This window comes from Myotis myotis, unplaced genomic scaffold (assembly GCF_014108235.1).
Source record: "Myotis myotis isolate mMyoMyo1 unplaced genomic scaffold, mMyoMyo1.p scaffold_m19_p_3, whole genome shotgun sequence".
In the NCBI taxonomy this organism is placed as follows: domain Eukaryota; kingdom Metazoa; phylum Chordata; class Mammalia; order Chiroptera; family Vespertilionidae; genus Myotis; species Myotis myotis.
The window spans coordinates 87,137,041-87,153,467 of NW_023416335.1; the positions used below are offsets into that span (position 1 = coordinate 87,137,041).

The 16,427-nt window shown below is 36.5% G+C and overlaps 1 long non-coding RNA gene across 48 annotated transcripts in view; it reads right to left on the bottom strand.

The window, feature by feature from the left end:
• Nucleotides 1-16,427, bottom strand: part of LOC118650271 — an 89,822-nt gene that overhangs the window by 41,703 nt on the left and 31,692 nt on the right. For 21 of the 48 annotated variants that reach the window (XR_004965950.1, XR_004965933.1, XR_004965949.1 and 18 more), the window contains 4 exons: nt 14,531-14,596; nt 8,125-8,206; nt 4,555-4,673; nt 4,232-4,308 (listed from right to left, as the gene is read on the bottom strand). This is a non-coding gene — a long non-coding RNA (uncharacterized LOC118650271). Of the gene's footprint in view, nt 1-4,231; nt 4,309-4,554; nt 4,674-5,418; nt 5,486-7,009; nt 7,088-8,124; nt 8,207-12,772; nt 12,810-14,396; nt 14,440-14,530; nt 14,597-16,427 lie in introns of all 48 variants that reach the window. The other 27 variants (XR_004965955.1, XR_004965956.1, XR_004965970.1 and 24 more) reach the window with 27 other exon arrangements.

Here is a 16,427-nt window from a genome sequence, read left to right on the forward strand (position 1 = left end):
ATTGTTCGTATCATCAGGAGGAGGACTAGTGCCAGACTATTAAAGTCAGGAAATAGCAAACAGAAATTACTGAAAAGCAAAGAGATAGAAAAATGCATGTATCAGGACTAGTTCACTTGAAGAAATATGGAAAAACTTTAGAAAATATTGGGGCAAGATCATGAGGTACAAGCTAAAAAATTTGAATTTCATCCAATACAAAGCAGTGTTTTAGGAAGGTTAAGTTAATGGGATATCTGTAGCAGATGATGAAACAATTATAGGCAAAGAATTCCCGAGCTAAAATGCTGCAAAATAAGAATAAGCAAGAAATAACGAAGTACTTAACTATGGTAGCAATTCTAAGAATGGTGTCAAAGACAATGTTTGGGTAAATGACAAACATGAACAAGTTCAGTGTGTTCCTTGGAGCCATTAGCTTTGACTAAACTGGTCAAGTGGAAAACAATTTCAGAGTCATCAAAGCACAATTTGCAAAAACCTGATCATCACACATATATCTATTAACCAACCAAACACTTTTTATACTCTAAATGGTCTCAAATGGAGGTTATTAACCTTGAGTCTGATTCATAAAACTATTATGTTATATTTACAAAGATCAAATAGGCTTAGAGGAAACCAAATGAATGAAAAATTAAATCTGTAGATTAAGCTAAAAGCTTAAGCAGTCATAACATCTGCCCCCTATAAAGTTTTTGATCTTATGAGCTACGATTCTCCCTCTTGTATAATTGATCATAGCCTTCCAGACCTCCTTCCTATACCAGAAATGTGTTTATAGTTGCTATGTCATCTACCTGAAAGCCTCTTCTCCCAGATACCTAATGGTGTGCTCCCTTATGGTTTATGTCTTTGTTCAAATGTCATCTCTGTGAAGCATTTTCTCATCATACTATTTAAAATATGCCTCTCCTGCTTTCCAAACACCTTCATGCCATCCCTCCCACAGCCCTTGATTTATTTTTCCCCATAGAATTTATCACCATCTGACATGCCACTATGGTACCTATTAATGTTGTGTACTCTGTTACCCACACCTCACTCCCAAGATTGTAAGCTCCATGAAGGTTGGAATTTGTTTTTTCAGTGCTGATCCCCAGTACCTACATAACGTAAGTAAATTTGTACCTTACTTTCTATATATAAATGTTTCAAATCTATTTTTTTTAAGTTCTTTAAAAAATATATTTTATTGATTTTTTACAGAAAGGAAGGGAGAGGGATAGAGTTAGAAACATCGATGAGAGAGAAACAATGATCAGTTGCCTCCTGTACACCCGCTACTGGGGATGTGCCCGCAACCAAGGTACATGCCCTTGACCGGAATCGAACCTGGGACCCTTCAGTCCACAGGCCGATGCTCTGTCCACTGAGCCAAACCAGTTAGGGCTCAAATCTATTTTTAATGTTCCTTGTCCAACATTAGCATTTTCACACTGCCAGAAAATACAAATATGAAAATCTATACACACTATGTTAAAACTTACAAATTCTCTTAAGAAGTGATGTACTTAAACTTTCTCGATGTATACTACCAAACAACAAATATTCTACCTTCATTGTTTCAGGCTAAAATTATATTTTAAACTGTTCACATGGGAACAAAAAAAAATTCTTTATAGTTTACTATTTATCATATGAATTAAGTCCAGACAAAGAAGTTTTAGTAGCACTATAAGAACTTATATCCTTGAAATGTTACTTCCATATATAAGAGCATTCCCAAAGATTATAAAATAATGAGATACAGAAGGAAACAATCTCTGGGGTGATTTAAAATTTCTACCACTTTCTAAAGATACTCTTTAGTAGAATAAACCATGCTAAGTGGTTAAGTTATAAAACAAAGATATATAGAATCCTATCTAATAAAAGAGAAACATGGTAATTAGCTGTACATCCGCTACCCTTCCCATTGGCTAATCAGCAAGATATGCAAATTAACTGCCAGCCAAGATGGTGGCCAGCAGCCAGGCAGCTTGAAGCGAACATGAGGCTTGCTTGCTTCAGTAACGGAGGACTCCAACGTTCCCTGCCTGCCGCTGCCGGCCTCTGAGCTTGCAGTTTGAAACATTGTTACAAATATCGAAGCTAAACAAAACCCCAGAAACCTGCTTTCAGCTAGCTGGGATCTCAGAGCTGGAGTTGAAACAGTGTTTCGATTATAGACCCCAAACAAACCAGATACCTGCTTTCAGCAGCTGAGGCCTAAAAGCTGGAGCCAAGCCTCAGAGCTAAAGCTGGCCCAGAATAAAATAAAAAAAAAGAAAAAAAGAAGCGGTTGGGAGCTTCAGTCACCCGCCAGCCTGAAAACAGCCCTCAGCCCCTCCCCCAGACTGGCCAGGCACCCCAGGGGGGACCCCCACCCTGAAGGGGGTGTGACCAGCAGCAAACAGCCATCATCCCCTCATCCAGGCTGGCCAGGCACCCCAGTGGAGACCCCCACCCTGATCCAGGACACCCTTCAGGGCAAACCAGCTGGCCCCCACCTGTGCACCAGGCCTCTATCCTGTATAGTAAAAGGGTAATATGCCTCCCAGCACCGGGATCAGTGGAGCCGCGAGGCCTCCCGGCACCGGGATCAGCGTGACAGGGCAGCACCCAAACCCCCTGATCGCCCTGGGGCTCTGTGTGTGACAGGGGGCGGGGCCACAACCTCCCTATTCGCCCTGCTCTGTTCATGACAGGGGAAGGCACCCCAACCCCCTGATCAACCCTGCTCTGTGCCTGATAGGAGGGAGCTCCCCAACCCCCTGATCGCCCTGCGGCTCTGTGTGTGACAGGGTGCGGCGCCCCAACCCCCTGATCTGTGCGTGACAGGGGGGAGCTCCCCAACCCCGATCGGCCCTGCTCTGTGCGTGACAGGGGCAGTGCCCCAACCTCCCCATCGACCCTGCCTTGAATGTGACAGGGGGTGGTGCCCCAACCCCCCAATCGGCCCTAACCTGAGCGTGACTGAGGGTGGCATCGCAACCTTCCGATCCGCCCTGCTCTGTGCATGACGGGGCGGCGCCCCAACTCCCCAGTCAGCCCTGCTCTGCCTGACCAGGGGCTGCACCTAGGGATTGGGCCTGCCCTCTGCCACCCAGGAGCAGGCCTAAGCCAGCAGGTCGTTATCTCCCAAGGGGTCCCAGACTGCGAGAGGGCACAGGCTGGGCTGAGGGACCCCCCCGCCCTCCCCCGAGTGCACAAATTTTTGTGCACCAGGTCTCTAGTACCTTTAATAACAAGTTAACTAAATTGACGAACATTTAGTATAAAAGTGGCTTAAAATTTTTTCAACACAATTTCTCAAAAAAAATCTAACCCTATAGCATAAGATAAATATAAATAACTAGAGGCCCGTTGCAGGAAGATTCCTGCAAAAATAGGGCTTCCAGCGGCTGAAGCCAAGCAGAGAGGGGAGCGAAACCCACTGAGGCGGGCTTCGCTCCCACTCCAAGCCGCTGCGGCTGGGGTTCCCCTCCCGCTCCCAGCCACTCCTGCTGGGTTTCCCCTCCCGCTTCCAGGCACTGTGATGGGTTTCCCCTCCCACTCCCAGGCGCTGCCCCTTCCCTCCAAGCCGCTGCCGCTCCGGCTCGCAGCCACTGTGGCTGGTCTTGCCCTCCCACCTTCCGCCTCCCACCACCACAGCCTTGGCTCCGTTTCTGTCCTCAAGGCCTCTACTTAGCTCCCTTCAGTACTGCTTGGCCTCCATGTTGTCCTCAGTCTTCCCTCGCAACTGGTATATGCAAATTGACCACCATCTTTTAGCTTCTATAATTGAAACATTGTATCTTTTGGAGCTGCTGCTTCAGGAGCTCAGAGCCAGGCGGCGGCAGGTGGGGAACCTTGGCTTCCTCTGTCACTGGAGCAAGCAAGCCTCATGTTCGCTTCAATTGCCTGGTTGCCAGCCACCATCTTGGCTGGAAGTTAATTTGCATATCTTGCTGAGTAGCCAATGGGAAGGATAGCGAAGTTACAGCTAATTACCATGTTTCTCTATTATTAGATAGGATTACAAGATTCTACAGGCAGTTTACATTTTTTCCAAAACATAAAAGTCCAATCATATGAAAATAACTATCAGATTATTCAAAATCCCACCGAATTAAGGGGAGCTGTGCTCATTAATATGCTAATCTAAGTTAATTACTCATGTTGCATGTGTTAATCAAGAAATAGACCCAAATAGAAATTATGAATGAATTTAATTTCAGTATAATTAAGACAAAAAACAGCAACTAACTTGTCACCTTGCACGGAAATTTAACAGAAGAGGTTTAAATTTATTTATTTGCCAACATTTTCTTCATAGCATATAGCCTAAAAAAAAGACATCAGAAATTCATGAGTTATATTTTATAAATAAACATGGTAAGAACATAGACTCTTAAATTTCTGGTGGAGGAATTAATGCTTCATTAAAGAGCTCAAGTTAAACAGAAACTTTTATTCTAAACTGTAAAATTTCCTTGATAGAAGAAAATAAGATTTTTTTAAAGCTGGAAATGTATGATGGTCTCTTATTTCTTCTCCCAGATATACAAAGTAATATATCTAAACACTTACTAGAACCAAATCTATCTCAAAAGTTTAGGACATTAATTTTTCTCCTTTTAGTTAATACTCAATGAGAAACAACACTTAGAATAAAACTTTTTCCATAAATAAGGGATAGTAATATCCACCTGCAAAAGGAAAAAAAAAATTGAATTAGAATGTCAACTTCTAAATACATACATACATATATATATATATATACATGTATATATATATATATATATATATATATATATACACATGTGTGTATGTGTATATATATATATATATATATATATATATATATAACTTTAGAGATCACAGTTTATGAAAGTATAGTCTTGCTAATCCAATTGTACCTAAGATGGGCTCGTATCAGTTATAATACTTAGTTGCTTAAAACATCTATAATTCTGTAACCAAAGAATATATAAATGAAGAAAATCAACTTAAACATGAAAGTTAGTCTATGGCCAAATTTTCAAATCTATCACATATCAACATGTGTAATCTTAAGAGATTTTCATTTGAATATAGGATGCAAACTGAATTGTTGAATATTCCTCTTCTTGTCTCCTGGATACTTGCCTGCAGCACTCTGAGTTATCACTAAACTCAATCTATACTCCAAATAACATTTAAGATGATCAAAGCTGGAATTATTTGGCATCAACTTAAAAAAAGAACCTGAATAAAAAAGATTAGGATTTTTTTCCAAAGAAGATGGGAAAAATGAAAAAAAATATATACTCATATGTAACTCTTTCTTCCTTGCAAAATAAATAGCCAAATTAAGATTAACATTTTATTTTACTATTTGTTCTGTTTCAAAATTACACAAAGATGGAATTATATTAACTTTTACAAATAAAGCTTCCAGTCCTGTTGAATTACCTGTTTCATCAGGTACTGACAGGCTATTTCCTCTTCTATAATAAAAGGCTGGAAAGAAACTGCATAGCTACAATAAATTTCAATGCAATATTGTCTTACTCTCCCAATATTTCAAATTTTTTAAAATCTATTATCCGGATTAAAACAAGAAAGTTTTCTTTTAGCTATAATAGCCCCAAATGGACCTTCTTCATACCTGCAGCACCTATATATAAATATTCACCTAGTAAATGTAAAATCCAAGTTTCCTCTGTCATTTAGAAGGAAGATCAGATTAAATATAATTTCGTAAAATTTGACTTCAAATTCATTTAGAAAAACATAAAGAAAGCAATAAAAGAAATCTAACTCCTGGGGTGTTCTGGAAAATATTAGACAAACTATGTAATTCATTCAGTAACTATTTCTAAGCATCTATGTGTTAGACGCTGGAATATTTTTAGTGAAACCAAAAACTATCATATATTTGTACAGTCTTTCATAAAATGGTTGAAATGAAGTAAAGGAAACAGGTTAAGAGCTTGATGAATGATTTATGAAAGCACCAAGCAATATTATTTCAATGTGACAGCTTGCATTTAATTCTAACAATATGGTGTATTGCTTCCTTGAGACAAAAAATTGCTGGAAAAAAGTGAGGTTGTTCTAAAAAATGTCTTATATAATATTTACCTTCAAATTAGAATTTAAACAAAAGATACTTGAATACAATTCCTTAAATTACATCTAATATACTTTCAGTGCTTCCAAAATTGACAATTGAAATTGGAAATTATTCATTAAGAACTTCTTTTATTTTGTATATTTCCTGCTTGGTTATATAGAAAAGGGTAAGATATTCCTGGCAGGAAATAAAACCAGAAGTATGGCACACTACACAAACACACTTGTCTCATCCTGAACATCAAGTTTTAGTTTAATGACTTAATGAAACTCCAACAAATAAAAAATAAAAGGTAAAGAAAACATATTGCTTTAAATTTTAATTAAAATGTTTTACTGTGTTTGCATCTATAAAATTAATTTTTGGTGTTACTATGAAGTTAAATTTTGGGATAAAAAAGCAAACAAGGCCTTAATATATATGTACATATATACACACACACACGTATGTATATATGTATGTGTACACACACACACAGTTTGTCTTTTTGTTAATCCTCAGATGAGGATATTTTTTTTCATTGCTTTTTCAGAGAGAGACTGGAAGGGAGGGAGGGAGAGAGAAAACATCAATGTGAGAGAGACACATTGACTGGTTGCCTCTTGCATGTCCTGACCAAGGGCCAGGAGCCAACTATAACCCAGGTTAAGTGCCCTAGACTGGGAATTGAAACCTCGTTGAGATGGCCGACACTCCACTGGGAACACCGGCCAGGGCAAGATGTTCGTTTTCGACTTGTTAAACAAAAATCTTTGGCTATTAAAAAAAAAAAATTAATAATAACAGGAAAAAATATGAGAACATAAAGTCAGACATAGGATTAAGATTCTAATCTGTCATAAATAGCAAATTACTTAATTTACTTAATTTGAGTTGTTTCCTAAGTTATCCCAGGAATAGGTTGATCATCTGTAAGATTTTTCCTACCTTGAAAATTATGATTAAGTGCACTTTGAGACTCAGAATTTCAGGAATTTAATTCACATTTCATTATTTTTCCCCTTCCTTATAAGGAAATATTTAGAAACATTATTAAATAGTCTAAGTTCTTTCCAAAATGTATATGTTATAATGTACATTTAACTGTGAGATAAGTATCTCTCAAGTAATTTCATTTTACTAGAGAAACAAAGGGAAATGAATATTTGTTTAATCATATGTAAAAATCTGTATATTTACACTGAATATAAATGTGCATTAAGAAATATTTATTTGATGTATAAGCTCTTTCAATAAACTCTTGATGGCATTCAACACAATTATTAAATTGCAATTATACTATTTTAATATACATAATACATCTGAGAAGTTAGTACTAATTTTTATAGATTATAGAATTATAAACATAACAGGATTATTAATAACACTGAAAATATACTATCAATAAAACAGAAAGTTCATTAGTAATATTAATATATATTAAAATATGACTGTAGAATATGGTCAACCTTACTTCAGCAGCACAGTTAATACTGGAGATAATTTAGAATCTTAACGCCAATATTTACGTGCTGCTAAGGCACTGTTGACATCACTATCATAGGAGTTATGAAGAGTTAAAACAAATACATTTTCTTCAGAAGATCAGATCCTTGTATTTTTGAGGCAGCACAATATGGCCTGCACCTTTTCAAAACCCACAAACCATTATGTGCTGCTACTTTACTCCAAGGTTTTATTTTTTTAAACTCACATTAGCACCTAAAGATACAAAAATATTTTTTTTTCTTTTAGGGAAAAAAGAGAATAAAACCATTAAATATTCCATGTTTATAGACTATTGCATAATTAGTTTCTTAGAAGCTTTTAAGTAGCATATTTATTTCTACATCAAAATTTTAAGGAAAGCCAACTATGTGCCAAGCACTTTGCTATAGTTAGGAAAACAAAAATGCATAATGTGAGGAAAAGAAAAGTATTTTTCCTAGGTCACCTTAATAAGTTAATACAGTTAAATATTTAATCAAATTTTTAAATGTATTAAATACTTTAAGTTATTTTTTCCTTTTATAAAAAGTAAATTCATAAAATTTGGTCTTTACCTTGGTAACAGCATATATTATAAACAGCATTTCATTCCTTGAAGTACACTTTTCATAAGACATCTTCATTAAGTAGATAAGACTTCATATCAAGAGAAAAATAAAAAATGACATGCAAGAGCTCAGTTTCAGTAAACTAAAGCTAGCAAAATGAAGTCACATGAAATATTTAATACTAAGTAAAAAGACCCCAAATAAATCAATTTTCTTAAATAATTTATGTTTAAAAACCTAAATATTTTACCCTCAACATTTATCTCCCTACTAAAATAGTCTGTCAAAGTTGGATATCATTTTATATAAGACGTAATTCTAGAATATGAAGCCTTGGAAAGATAAGTTAACTTTGTACCCAGAGATGAGAAATAAAAACAGGAATCCTGTAGCTCTTTATCTTTCTTCCCCTTACCTGTTTCCACTCTTCATCAGGCAAGAAAATATTCTCCTAAACATTTTCCACTTATTCAACTTTGGGAATTACATATTTCTCTCACAGGGGTGGGGAACCCTCTTTTCTGCCAAGGGCTATTTGGATATTTGTAACATCATTCTTGGGCCACATAAAATTGTCAACTCAAAAATTAGCCTGCTACATTTTGTCACACATTTAATTAACTCACCCTTAATGCTTTGACAAGGCCAGATCAAATGATTTTGAGGGCTTTATATGTCCTATGGACTGGACGTTCCCTACCACTCCTCTAAAAGATAAAATTACCAGGGCTCTGGCTCAAATCTTGATAACCTCTTTTATTCCCGTTTTCTCACCATTAAAATAGCTTTGCTAATGCTACAATACTTCTACAGAATAACGTGATGTGCACTGAAATTTGTCCCTCCCTCCTAATATCTAATTGTTTAGAAAAAGCACAACTGTCATATAGTCCATATTAATTTTCTTGTGAATTTTTCACTATTATTAAAAAACATATGTAATTAATCTCCTATCTGAGCAACCTGTGTTTCATATGTTACTCTACTCTATTAGTGTCTTACTTTTCCACACAATTTTTAATATGTAGCCAAAATAAATCTGTTTGCAATAACATGAAAATACATAATACTTATTTGTGTTTACCAATTACACTAAGAAACTGACCTTCAGGTTACCCTCTCCCCTCAAACCCACTTTCCAGACAAAAAGGCACACCCTTTCAGACAAAAATGTAAGCGTGACAATTTTCAAATATACAAACTATATATATATATATATATATATATATATATAATTTAACAAATACTTTATTGAACACCTACTATGAGCTAGGCACGGCCCCAGTTGTTACACTAATTGGTACACTAATATACCAGACAAAATCCCTTCCAAAAAATTTAAGATCATTTAGATTGAGACAAAAATCATGAAATAAATAACCGTTCAAGATTATATATTGTTCTTTGAGCCTGCGGCAAGTAGAGGTATACATTAAATAATTATTACAAAGTCAAACGAATGATTATTTCTTTTTTTAAAAAAAAAATATATTTTATTGATTTTTCACAGAGAGGAAGGGAGAGAGATAGAGAGTCAGAAACATCGATGAGAGAGAAACATCGATCAGCCGCCTCCTGCACATCTCCCAGTGGGGATGTGCCCGCAACCCAGGTACATGCCCTTGACCGGAATCGAACCTGGGACCTTTTAGTCCGCAGGCCGACGCTCTATCCACTGAGCCAAACCGGTTTCGGCATGAATGATTATTTCAAAATCATGAAAAATGAGTCATTTCAATTCCAATACTTCTTTTGCTAAGTCTACTAGTATATATTTTAAACTAAGCCAAGTATACCATACTTGAAATGTGAATACTATAAAATGCAATCAGTTTTTAAAACCTTTTTTAAAAAAATTCACATTAAGAACGTCATTTATTTTATTTCTTAAAATTGCAGTTAAATATACCTAACATAAATGTTACCATTTTAAAGTTCTATGGCATTAAGACCATTCACATTGCTGTGCAAATCATTGCCACCCTCCATTCTCTAGAACCTTTTTATCCATAGCAACTAAAACTATACCCAATAAATACTAACTACCTTGGGAGGGAGAAGAGGTAGAGGAGAAGGAGGGAAAGGGATGGAGGGAGGGAGGAGCGGAGGGAGGGAGGAAAACATCAATCAGTTGTCTCCCTGACCAGGAATTGAACTGGAGGCCCTTTGGTGCACAGGAGGATGATGTAACCAACTGAACCACACTGGCCAAGGCAAAGATTATTGCTTTCTGTGACAATACATATTGTAATTTTATCACCGATGTTTTAATAATCACCCTCATGAGGATGATTTTTTCCCTATTTTTATTTCTACTTTTAACTATCTGAGATAATTAAAAAAATCTACTTTCTATTTGAAAGCCTGATAAAAATATTTCCATAAAATACAGAAATTCTTGATTTATTTTAATCAAATGTGAAAATTCTTGATTTAAATTATTAATAAAGTGAAAGATTCTAGTGGAGCAATTCCAGCTAGATAGAGAAGGAGTACCTCTTTACATGGCATAAAAATATTTCTGCTACTTTGTTATTTAGCTATCCTTTATGTGTTACTACATTACTTTAGATTTTTCAAGTATCTTAATTTTACTTTTAATCTGGCATCAATACATTTTATAATAGTAATTACTTTCTTCAAGTATGCTTTAAATTCTGCACTTAAACCTCTGGAGCTGGCTATATATAACCATTCTGGGCTGCAGAATGATTATCCTTGCTCAGGACAGTGGAATACTACTTAAGTAATGAAATATAGGGTGGGGCAAAAGTAGGTTTACAGTTGTGAGTATGCAAAACCATTTACTCTTGTATTATTTATTAATTATTGTATTTTCCATATGAACAACTGTAAACCTACTTTTGCCCCACCCTGTATTATTATTATTATTATTCTTTGTTAATCCTCACCGGATATTTTTCCCATTAATTTTTAGATAATGGAAAGGAGGGAGTGGGGGAGTAGGAGAAGGGAGAGAAGGACTAGAGAGAGAGGGGAAGAGAGACACATCAATTGTTTGCCTCCCGTAGGCAGAAGGCACTCCAACCTGGGCTGGGGATCGAGCCTGCAACCCAGGTACATGCCCTTGACTGGGAATCGAACCCTCGACCCTTCGGAGCATGGGTCAACCCTCTAACCATCAAGCCACAATGTCCAGGGCCCTACCCTGTATTATTATACTTGAAGAATATTTTAAATTAACCACTCTTTAATATCTTTAAGCAAAGCCTAAATTATGGGGTCAAACCAAACAGCATGACAATTTCACTGAATATGGTAATTTTTTTCATTACCCTATTAAGAAATTGAGAGGTTTATGAAATGTCCAAATATATAAAACTCACGGGTAACAGATTAAAATGTGTTTCGCTTTTTTTCCTTTTTTCTTTTTTACTTGTCTTTTGGGTACAACTGATTAAATACAAAAAGATTATATTAACTACAGAAGATATATTTAAAATTCAGTGTGGTGATGAGGCATGCAATGAAATAACATTTTGCTATAATCCAAAAAACCTAGTTTTTGCATTTAAGTTGTACTGTTTCTATATTACCTTGATTTTTTTTTTCCAGATGGAGAAATTAACAAATGAATGATTATTTGGAAACTGTGAAGTGGATTTCAATTTAGACAATTTATCCCAGAAAAGTCAGGATATTTATATATAAGTCCCTAAATAGAAGCTAAACATTCATATTTTGGGGGTATTAAATTTTTTTTTTTTTTTTAAATATATTTTATTGATTTTTCACAGAGAGGAAGGGAGAGAGATAGAGAGTTAGAAACATCGATGAGAGAGAAACATCGATCAGCTGCCTCCTGCACATCTCCCACCGGGGATATGCCCGCAACCCAGGTACATGCCCCCGACCGGAATCGAACCCGGGACCCCTCAGTCCGCAGGCCGACGCTCCATCCACTGAGCCAAACCGGTTTTGGCGGGGTATTAAATTTTTGATGATTTTACTCTAGATATGAATCAATTATAAATATACCATGATGTCAGCCAAGAAATACAATACAAAAAAGTTGATAAGAACTAATAAATATAGCCAAACCTCGGTTCTTAAACATCTCCCATCTCAAACAATTTGGTTCTCAACCAAGTTTTTATGGGGAAAAATGTCTTGGTTGTTGAATGAAACTTTGGTTCTCGATCAGTCATGAGTCTCTCAGGTGACAAAGGAGAGAGTGCATGAGTGAGTCAGTTTATCCCTAAACCTTGTGTTGTAAACATATCAGGAAAATGAAAACAAGGCAAAATTTAATAGCACAGGTCTTGATTTAAATAGGAAATAAACATACAAATGTAATGAACTCTAGTATAATAGGGATTTCATGTTCTAAGCATAAATAAAATAGGTAACATCAATAGATTACTCAATGCAGTCTTGCCCTTTGTCACTAATCTGTCTGAAATATTTGAGTCTTCAAAGTTATCTCCACATGAAAACAGGAATAAATTGAATGCAGAATTGAAATAAATTTATGTCCACAAGTAAGCAATCACATTTTTTATCTAGGCTGTCAGTTTTACTCTCCCTGTTATGTTCAATAAATAAATAAGAGGCATACACATAATTATTCAGAATCATGGACTACTGTCACTATGTGCTATTTTTCTGGATATTGTTTAATTGGAAACATTACCATTTTAGTACCTTAAAGGGAACTCCAGGCATATTACCTAGAACAAACAACAGAAAAAAAATTCCAACTATGAAATATTGCAAATGACCTATGTTTAAAAGATACTGCAGAGTAGCCAAGAAAAACTGCTTAGAAATTTATAAAGGAGATGAAATGAGGTTAACAACGTTATGTGTGCTTAAAAATTTTTTTAAAGTTAAATGATACTCATTTCTTTTTGAAGAGCAGACTGCCCTCAGTCTATAGTAAGTGCAATACAAATTGAAAAGACTTCTTTTTCTGAGACTTTAGTTGAAGAAAAGCTGAGCTGGCTTCCAAGGGACCAATTAAGAAACCCAAGCCTGGATTATATAGGATTCTTTGGGGATTTGCAAATGTTTCCATTCTAGTTTTCCAGAAACAAAAATATTGAGGGGGAAAATTTTAAAAAGAAGTGACCTGTGACATTTGGCTACTACTCTTCAAACTGGCTCATTATTAAAAGTTTTAATATTTAATTATTTGTACCCTAAAAACTACTTATCAAATTCAGTGGATGACCACCTATGATCATAATAAAGTCACTCTTCAACACATAGACATTATTTACTGGGTCACTAATGCAATAGTATGAGATAATGTAAAAAAAGCATCTCAAGGATTAGTTTTCCTTTAAACAGGGCCATCCCTCAACATCAAGAACAGAAATAGCTGCACATTACTTTCATTTAGAGATATAAAATTAGCTCAAGAAATATATGGAAATTAATCTTTTTGGCAGAGAATCTCAAATATTTTTAAGGAAATACATATTTCCTAGATTTGAGAGTTTTTCTAATGGTATAATATTAATTTTAGCTAATGTGTTAGAATTATTCCCTTAGAATTTACTTGTTTCTCAAAAGTTAAATGAATCAGGGTAAAGATCTTTCATATTCTAAGAAAAGAGGTATGCATGTGTATATATAAAAGGAAGGAAAAGGGATTGTCTTCCTGTTTTTCCCACCTCCTGAAGTTTAACAGCTAAATCTAAAGCACTTCACAAAGAAGTATAAAGTGTAACCTAGGGAAATGTAAAAATAATAATAATAATAATAAAAAATAATTTCTTAAATGGAGAGAATACTTCCAATTTATAAAACCATAAAATAACTGTCAAGGAACCTGAATAATGATAATAAGACCATACTTATATGTAAATTCCTTTGAAGGAAAAGGGTGCAAAATTGTGATTCTCAGAGTTAGAGATGCTAGGGCCTACCTGTAAGATACTTTCCCAAATAGAAAAATTACCTATGGCAATGGCATTATTCTTGCTCTAAAATGGATTAAATAAACACCAAACTTCGCCCAGCCAGTATGGCTCAGTGGTTGATCATCGACTCATGAACCAGGAGGTCACCGTTCAATTCTTGGTCAGGGCACATGCCTGGTTTGTGGGCTCGATTCCCAGTAGGGGGCATGCAGGAGGCAGCCAATTGATGATTCTCTCTCATCTCTCTCTCTCTCTCTCTCTCTCTCTCTCTCTCTCTCTCTCCTTCCCTTCCTCCCTCCCTCCCCTCCCCTTCCTCTCTCTGAAATCAATAAAAATGAATTTAAAAAATAAAAATATATTAAAAAAAAAACAACACAAGAAAACACCAACCTTCAATGTGTAGAGGATAAGGGGACGTTAGTAAGTTGTCATTCTAGGATGGTAAAAAATCAGAAATAAAGCAAAAAATTACATCAAACAGTAACTTTTTAGAGCAATGGTAGGGGGGCCGAGTTAATACTTACAAGGTAAGAACTGATGAACTAAGTACAAGGCTGTTTTATCATGGTCTTCATTTTATCGTTATAAACCTAGAAAAAAATAAAAGTGAAGACTTTAAAAATGTGTTCACATTATATGTTATAAAATTAGCAATCGAGGTTGACAGTTTTCTGCTCCCTATTAAGCATAGAACAATCACAGATTATAAAATCCAGCACCATTTATATATTTCAGTTCAGAGTTTGTTTGCTTTGGGTTTTGTTGTTGTTGTTAATACTCACCCAAGGATATGTTTCCCATTGACTTTTAGAGAGAATTGGAGGGAGGGAGAAGGGAAACATCATGTGAGAGACACATAGGTTGGTTGCCTCCTACAGGTGCCCCCATCTGGGTGAGGATGGAACCTGGAACCCCAGGTACCTGCTCTTGGCTGGGAATCAAACCCAGCAACTCTACTGTGTGTGTGTGTGGGGGGGGGGGGGGGGGGGGGGTGTGGGGGGGTGGTGTGTGGAGGGACAAGTGCATGCCTGGCGCTCTAACCACTGAACACACCAGCCAGGGCTTATTATTAGTTTTTAAAACTCACTTTTCTATTACTAATACCATCTTGAAGTTTAAAAGTCTAATATGTAAGTGCACTTAAACTCATTCTTCAATGTCTAACTTGAAGCACACTGAGCTTCTGGAGAACATCATAATTACAGATATTTTAAGATAAATTCAAGATCATACCACAAGATTGACCAACCTCTCTCTCACAAACATACATACACATACATGTATGCTACTGCAAAAACTAAAAACCACACAGTGCCCAATTTCAATAATTCTATTATAAATACAAAGCTTAAGGTGTTTAAATATGTATAAATAAATGGTTGAAAATCCTATATAATAAAAGCATAGTATGCAAATTGTCCCTCTGACTGGAGTTCTTCCAGGAATTCGACCACAGGGTAGGCCAGCCGAGGGAAGGGAGTGAGGTCCTGGCCAGCAGTGGTGGCAGGCGGCCAGGAGAAGAGAGTACCCAGTCGACAGCCGCTAGGGACCCTACCAGTGCACAAATTTCGTTCACTGGGCCTCTAGTAATGTTATAATCTACTAGAGGTCCAGTGCACGAAATTTGTGCATGGGGGAGGGGTCCCCTCAGCCCAGCCTGTACCCTCTCCAATCAGGGACCCCCTTAGGGGATGTCCAACTGCCGGTTTAGGCCCGATCCCAGACATCCCTCCCACAATCCAGGACCGCCAGCTCCTAACTGCTCACCTGGCTGCCTGATTGCTCCTAAATGCGCCCCCTGCCAGCCTGATCATCCCTAACTGCCCCTGCCTGCTGGCTTGATCGCCCCCAACTGCCCCCCCTGCCAGCCTGGTCGCCCCCAACTGCCCCCCCCCCTAGCCTGGTCATCCCCAACTGCCCCCCTGCCCGCCTTGTTGCCTCACGCAGCCTGTTGTTCAGTTGTCCATTTGGTTGTTTTGGTCATGATGGCCCCTGGCTTTTTATATATTAGGATGGCCAAAACAAGAGAAAATATAGTTGTGAAATTGCCTGAATGCAGGAGCAAATGAAAGAGTAATGATAAGAAAAATTTATTTCCATGGTTGCCCTTTACTTATTAAGAATAGGAAGGATTAAAAGCCAGTATGCAAAAGAAAACATTACATCTTCTCTTTAAAAATAAAAAAATTGAAAAATATCCTGGAAACTTAAGTTTGTTAAAAGGTTTGACTTCTTTGGGACATATTATAAACTGTTCTTACACCAACTAACAGTTAAGAACTTACTACAAGTCACAGAATAGAATGAACAGAATAAACCCATCCATGCTTAATGAAACATTCATTCCAATTGTACATCTTATTGTAGAAGATCTTTGCCAAAAAAAAAAAATAGCACTTTTGTCTCATTAATTTCAAAAAC